The 7349-nt window shown below is 36.7% G+C and overlaps 1 long non-coding RNA gene and 1 pseudogene across 1 annotated transcript; one reads left to right on the top strand and one right to left on the bottom strand.

Annotated features, from left to right (window-relative positions):
• Positions 1-947: 947 nt before the first annotated feature.
• Positions 948-6322, top strand: LOC113272041 (annotated as a pseudogene).
• Positions 2892-5103, bottom strand: LOC113274775. The gene is made up of 4 exons (XR_003323218.1): positions 4494-5103; positions 4287-4355; positions 3793-4056; positions 2892-3245 (listed from the first exon to the last, which is right to left on the bottom strand). It is a non-coding gene; the product is annotated as an uncharacterized LOC113274775 (long non-coding RNA).
• Positions 6323-7349: the final 1027 nt, after the last annotated feature.

The following is a 7349-nucleotide window of genomic DNA, read 5'->3' as shown; positions in this document are numbered from 1 at the left end:
ATTCCAGAAATGGACTCCATATAAAAATCCAAAAAAAACAAAGTTCATTTCTGGAATGAACTCCATAAAAAAACCTAAAAAAACCAGAGTTCATTCCAAAAATGAACTCCATATAAAAAACCTAAAAAAACTGAGTTCATTCCAGAAATGAACTCCATATAAAAATCCAAAAAAAAAAACAGAGTTCATTAAAAACCTAAAAAAAACAGAGTTCATTCCAGAAATGAACTCCATATAAAAACCTAAAAAAACGACGAAAAAACACACAAATCTTCATCTTCTTCATCATATTCATCGTATTCATCTTCATATTTAACACAAGCATCATCTTCATCATCTTCGTCGTCTTAAGCAACAGCAGCACCAAACCAACCCTAAAAATTCTGTCGTTCATCATCTACTTTCATCGTCTTCACATCTTCAACAACAACAATCGCGTGTTCATCTTCAAAACAAAAGATCATCATCTCCATCTTCAACACCAGGAAAAAACATCAAAAACAGTAGCAAAAAAATCAAAAAAACATCTTCATCTTCGTCGTTTTCATAATCTTTATATGATTCATCGTCTTCATCATCTCTGCAAATCGTCTTCATCATCTCTGCTAATCAAAACCATAGAAAAAAAACTCAAACCTTCATCGTCTCATGCAGCAGCAGAAAAAGAAAAAAAATGGAGAGGAAAAAATCTAGATCTGGAAATGGAGAAGAGAGAGAAAGTAAATATGAGAATGAGATATTTCCTAGTGATTTTTTCTATATATGTGGTCCCAAAAGGGTATTTCTGCCACTACCTAGTGACAATTACATCATCAATTACGTCACCCTAGGACCAAACCATAATTTCTAGGACCAAACTATAATATACTTTACCAAAAAAGACCAAACAGACAGTGGACTCAATCAACCGGACTAGACTCTCTCTAATATATTATTCTTAAGACCATATGATATTTCCAGAGCTGAAGCAACATAAAGACAACATTATACGCACTATCACAGACGAGGAAATTTTGTTTGAAAGGACATTACTTAATGGTATTAAGAAATTTAAGAAGGCAGCACAAGAGCTTCGGAGGGGGGAAGTATTAAGCGGACAGGACGCGTTTCTCTTATGGGATACGTATGGGTTCCCTTTGGATCTTACCCAGCTGATGGCAGAAGAAAGAGGTCTGCAAGTTGATGCAAAGGGTTTCAAGAATGCAATGGAGGAAGCAAAAAATAAATCAAGGAGTGCCCAGACTAAAAAAGTTGGTGGTGCTATTGTCATGGATGCTGATGCCACTTCAGAATTGCACAAGAGGGGAGTATCTCCAACAGATGATAACTACAAATTTATATGGAATAAGGACCACGACACTGTAGTAAAAGCTATTTACAATGGCGAGTATATGAACAATACTAGTGTTGGTGATGAAGCTGGTTTTATTCTGGAAACAACAAGTTTCTACGCTGAACAAGGTGGTCAAATATCTGACACTGGGTCCATTATGTGCTCCTCGGGGTCATTTAAAGTTTGTAATGTTCAAGTTTTTGATGGGTTTGTTATTCATATTGGTTCTTTTGATGGAGAGACTGGCGAAATTTCTGTGGGTAATAAAGTGACCTGCAGAGTTAACTACGACAGGCGTGCTCTTATTGCTCCAAACCACACTTGTACCCACATGCTTAATTATGCTCTGAAGGAAGTACTTGGTCCTCATGTTAAACAGAAGGGATCTATCATTCTTCCTGAGAAGTTGCGTTTTGATCTCCCATGGCCGGCCATTCCTCCTAATGATTTGAGGGAAACTGAGTCAATTGTGAACAAACAAATTGAGGATGAAATGGGTGTTTACGCCACAGGCAACTCTTGCTGATGCCAAGCGTATCAATGGTTTACAATCTGTTTTTGGAGAAGAATACCCTGACCCGGTCCGAGTTGTGGCAATTGGTAGAAAGGTTGAGGACCCCCTTGCTGATCCTGATAATAAAGAATGGTCAACAATTTCGACAGAGTTTTGTGGAGGAACTCATATCTCAAATACGAGAGACGCTAAAACCTTTGCTATTTTATCTGAGGAGGGAGTTGCTAGGGGAATTCGAAGAATTACTGCTGTTACAACTGGTTGTGCTGTTGAGGCAATAAATTTGGCGAAAGATATAGATCTGCAAATTAGTGAGGTATCTAAGTCAGAGGGTATCACTCTGGAGAAGAAAGTAGCTGGTCTTAGAAATCTGTTAAATGCACCTACTATTCCAGCACCTAAGAGAGAAAAATTTGAAAACAGGGTTTCCAAACTTCAGGATCAAATCAGAAAGGCGCAAAAGAAGATAGGTAAAGAAAATGTTTGGGTTGAAAACAAATATAGGCCTATTTTTTTTCAGGGTTATAATCATAAATCCGTTTTTTTTGAAAATTACAAATGTAGGCCGGTTTTGACCGTTTTATTGAAAAAACGGCTAACAGTGGTTACCTACTTTTTTGGAACCGTTAGTGTAGGATAAAAAGACTTCTAAGTCCTTCATACTGTTTCACTAGCCGAGTTGCCGTTTAACTCGCTGACTATTGATAATAAATCGGTTCTGACTGGGTAATCCATGTTTTCAAACTGACTGGGTAGCATACACGTGTATTTTATACACGTCATCAAGATGATCACGTGTCATTAAAAAAGTGGTCCCACCAATCCATTCTTTGATGGAATATACTGGTTGTCACCTTAAACTTTAATGTAAGTATAGTAGTGAAATTATAGTCTGCGTACTTGAAGCCAATTACGATGATATATGCATTACTGGTTTATTTCGTGCATTATTCAGGTAATGCTTTCCAATTGAAATAAAAAATATTTTGATAGCCAAAAAGGATTCATGGTTTGATAAAGTACTAAGAGATGGACGCCTCATACTTGCAGAGAAGTTTAAAATTGGATTAAAATTCTAAGACATCTAAAAAAGACATCACTAGAAGGATCTCATAGACCCATGTTTAGGGTAGAATTAAAAGACAAGTCACTGGTCATCTTGACAACTACAGCAATTGGCATTCATAGCAATCCAATGAAGACACTGAAGAATCATTGAGTTAAAGTGAGAGGAGAGGTGTTTGCAGTACCAAGGAATTTAATGATAATGATCTGGAACACGACAGTGCAACCGAGGACAGCAACAAACACATAGTTCTCCAATATGCCTTTTAAGAAGGCCAATCTTTTAAGAACGCCAATCTTTTTCATCTCCTATGAACTTATTTCATTGAAAACCTGGAAAAGATAATAGAACGATGTGAATTACTGAAACCAATTTTATGACTAATGAATATTCTAAAACTTAAACTAGACTAACTTTATAGTGGTCCTTTTAATTAGAATTATACATCTGATTCAATCTAGAAGGAAAACCTGGACAAAAAAAAGGTCGTAATTTATTGATAACTTATCAACATATGAAAGAAAAGGAAACTTGGACATTGGGATAATATTTAGGAATCATGGTCCCTGGCACATTTGAACGAGGATCACCAGGCATTTTAGCTAAAGATGAACCCAACAGCATCAATATATGTGCCACTGTCGGATCACATCGTCATTACTTCTTGCCGTGGACCGTCTACAACCAAGCAACATCCCTGCCACAAGATAGTAACTACTGGCCTGTTTGTTAATATATACACCTAAGAGACTCAGAATACATAGAACCCACACTAGTAACTCTAGATTTGCAAATAACTTCCCTCAAAAAAAAAATTCTTTTTTTTTTGAAATACGAGGCAAAATTCGAAACAAAACTGTCGAGGAACCATACAAATACCTGACAGAATATGAAAGAGTCGAGAATCAGAGTACTCCGAACCAGATCAGGTTCAGGCCTATGAAGACTGAATACTGCTTTTCCTGCGACCCGGAGTTCGTAACTACAGAAACTTGATAAAGAGATTGCCCCATGATGTTCCTCCATATCACAATACTGATAAAATTGCATGTTCTTACAACTGGAGTTCTCTTCATTAGTTTCTCACTTGGAGAATCGGTTGCCAGTGCAAGTGCTCCAAGTGTATGCATGATGACATTGACCCTGTAGCAAGCATTTCCTAAATCAGGCACGGCCATCCAGATAATTTGAAAGGGAAGAACAAAAGCATGAACTTGAGCAAAAAGAGCCTTGGTCATATCCAGTTTATCACTAATTCTAGTTAGGAGAACTTTGGAGGATTTGTTCATTATCAGTAAAACCAACATCCAAAACATTTAAGAGATTAACCATTAATGCCCAAATTTAAGTAAAAATCAACTTAATTTCCTTACCACAACAAAACCAATTTTGTTAAAATGCAGTAGCACTTTTCCCCTTAAAATTGATCAATTTCTCTGAATCTGATACATAAATCCGAAACCCACATCATAATAAATCCAAATTTAATCAACCAGTAAGAGAGATACATAAATTAAGTGATTGAAGAAGGAAAAAATCAAAAATTAGAGTACTTGGGAGGTAGAAGTAAAAACCCTTACTTGGAATAGTTAAGGAAACTGATCGTCCTTACAGACCAATTATATCTTCTAAGCTCAAGAATTCAAAACCATCTCCTATAACAATCTCCTCAACCCAACAGCTTCTTCCATTACCAACACCATGCAAAAGCCATCTTCTATTCCTTCTTCTTTACCTGAATTCCATCAAAACACTTCAAGCACATCTGAAAACTTGAATCTAACCTCAATCCAATCTTCTATTTAGATCTTCTATGTCCCCAAATCAGAAAATCAAACCCTAGTTTACTAATTTCTCAAATTGAGATCTTCTTCGTAATCGAACCCTCGAATTAACTTGATAATCTTCTTGTCTAGATTATCCTCTTCAAATCCATCCTTAGTTGATCCGTTTTAAGATGAATTCATCATCAACTCTCTGAAACCCTAACCCTGCTTTTCTCTCTGTTTTATCACCTCAATCATAAACCCTAACAATCCCTAATTATTCTTCATCATGATTTGTAACAACACCATCTCCGTAACATCTATATTGTTTCATCAACCCATTCTCTTAATCAATAGTCACCAACGAACAAGAGGAGAAACGAAAAAGAAGAAACGAAGAAGAAAATGATTTTCTTCGATTGGTTTTGGTGATAAAACCGATAAGAATGACTAAGGCACCCAGACTTTTGGATCAAACAGCGGCTATATTAATCTAAGCCGTTAGTTCTTCACAGGATTAACAGATCACACACCAAAATGACGACACGTGCATGAAGGGTATATGGATAATTTGAGTGTCATTATCTCATCTCATATGAGGAGAAATTGACCGAATTGACCGATATATTGACAAAACTAATGAATTTGGATGGAAACATGGATGGAGGCCTAGATTTGCAAATTTCAAAAAAACAGGCCTATGGTTGAAAAATCAGGCCTAAATCTGTTTACAATCTAAGAAAATATGCAGAATGCTGTCAAGGTTGCTACTGACATGGCAGAGACTGCTATTTCAGATGGAAAAGCTTTCTGCATATCTCTTATTGGTGTGGGTATAGACCCAGCCGCAGCCCGTGAAGCAGTTCCGAAAGTTATGGAAAAGAAGGGATTACCAATTATGGTATTCAGCAAAGATGCAGTCACAAACAAGGCTCTAGTGTATGCTGGGGTACCTGTGAACGGAGAGATGAGCAAAGGGTTAGATATTAGAAGAAACCTTCACCGAAGTAAGCAGTACATTAATAATCCACACGCCGGTTATTGTGTCTCTTGATATTAGAAGTGAGAGTATTGTGGATTTGCCAATTCTAACGGATGCTACACTATTTTCAGAAAAATATGGTCTAGGAGTGTTGAGAGACTGCCTTTGTTTAATGGAATACCTCGAAAATCATGATTTAGAGATATGGGTGATGCAAGGTTATGGAGTTAGAGAATCTTGGACTAAAATGTTTACCGTTAGCTCAGAATCTTGCTTCGATATTAGAAGGTTTCATACTAATCTTTGTCTGAGGCCCTTATGGGCATTCAAAAACTGCGATATTCTAATGAACAAACCAAGAGATGCTGTTTTATGCGACCTAAACATAGGAAGAGGAATTGCAACAGTTGATGCGGGCGGTGTTCCAATGACAATAACTGAACCGAATTATTCTGAGGAGAGCCTAGTTTCTCTGAACACGGGTACTTATATATTGCATGGAGAAAAATATACACGAGTAGCTAAAGAAGATAAGGGACGGAAGTGTGCAAGAAAGAAGAAGAATTGTGGCATAATCAAGCAAGTTCAGGTTTCTTTTATTAGCACGAACCCATTTGAGTCTTTATCTGTTGATGCTGATGTTGAAATGGTTGTCAAATAGCGATAATGATAAAACATGACAAGAAGATGTGCAACAGTGCAAGGCAAGTAAGTGTTATTGGGGGTGGATGTAGATGATTATAATCAGAAGGTTACTGTGGAAGATGATTCCTCCGAGGAGGATGAAACTCCAGTGAAGGCGAGGAAAAAAAAATCCTTTGCATAATCCTAGTGAAGATTTTTGGATGGTAAGAATTAAGAAAGAAGTTCACAACATCTTTGAGGAAGGTAGTGAGTTGTTTTAACTCTAGAACGGAGATGGAACTATCCAGATTACGATTGAATAGAGAGTACAATGATAGTAGCTTAGAGAGGGTATGTGCGTGGCTCCGTGTTTGCACTAGAGCTTGTTCTTTGCTACGCCTTATGTGATTTATTTTGCATATGAAAATTGATGGGGTACATAATTTCTGCTCTCCTTTTAATTGTTTTCGTTCTAGTGCTTTGTTCAGAGAATTTTAGGTGGTCTATTTGCTCTTTTCAATTCAGTTTGTCAATTACTAATTCAGCTTAGGTTCTTTGTTCTTCTTCATTTAAATTCATAGAGCTTTATTTGATGTAAACCAAAGAAATAAAGGAAAATCATAGTTTATAGATGCCGCTGTTTGAAGGACAATTGTTTTGTTTCGAAAACTGAGGTTGCTGCATATATAGTTCAACTTCTTCATCCCAAACATAGCCAGCTTAGAGCACTCAGCTAAGCTGACGAGAACTTACCTTGGAGGGCTCGAGAATCAAATACAGTAGAATTTACAAAATCACATTTTAAAATTCAGGATTGTGCATTTACGCAATTCTCACAAATCATGCCGATACCCCACAAACAGACCATACATTGCCGGATCACATCTTCATAAGTCGTAGCCTCAAAATACCTCTCTTCTCCTTTGATTTCAGAGTTTTTGTGAGATTGTATGTATTAGACCAAGTAATTCACAAGTAAGAAAACAATTATGTTTCCAACTAATAAAATTTCTGTCTTCTATATATGTAACTCTAAGTTCCGATTCAATGACTCTATCATCTCT

The sequence above is a fragment of the Papaver somniferum genome, chromosome 4 (assembly GCF_003573695.1).
Source record: "Papaver somniferum cultivar HN1 chromosome 4, ASM357369v1, whole genome shotgun sequence".
In the NCBI taxonomy this organism is placed as follows: Eukaryota; Viridiplantae; Streptophyta; class Magnoliopsida; order Ranunculales; family Papaveraceae; genus Papaver; species Papaver somniferum.
This window is presented reverse-complemented; position numbering and strand designations above follow the sequence as displayed.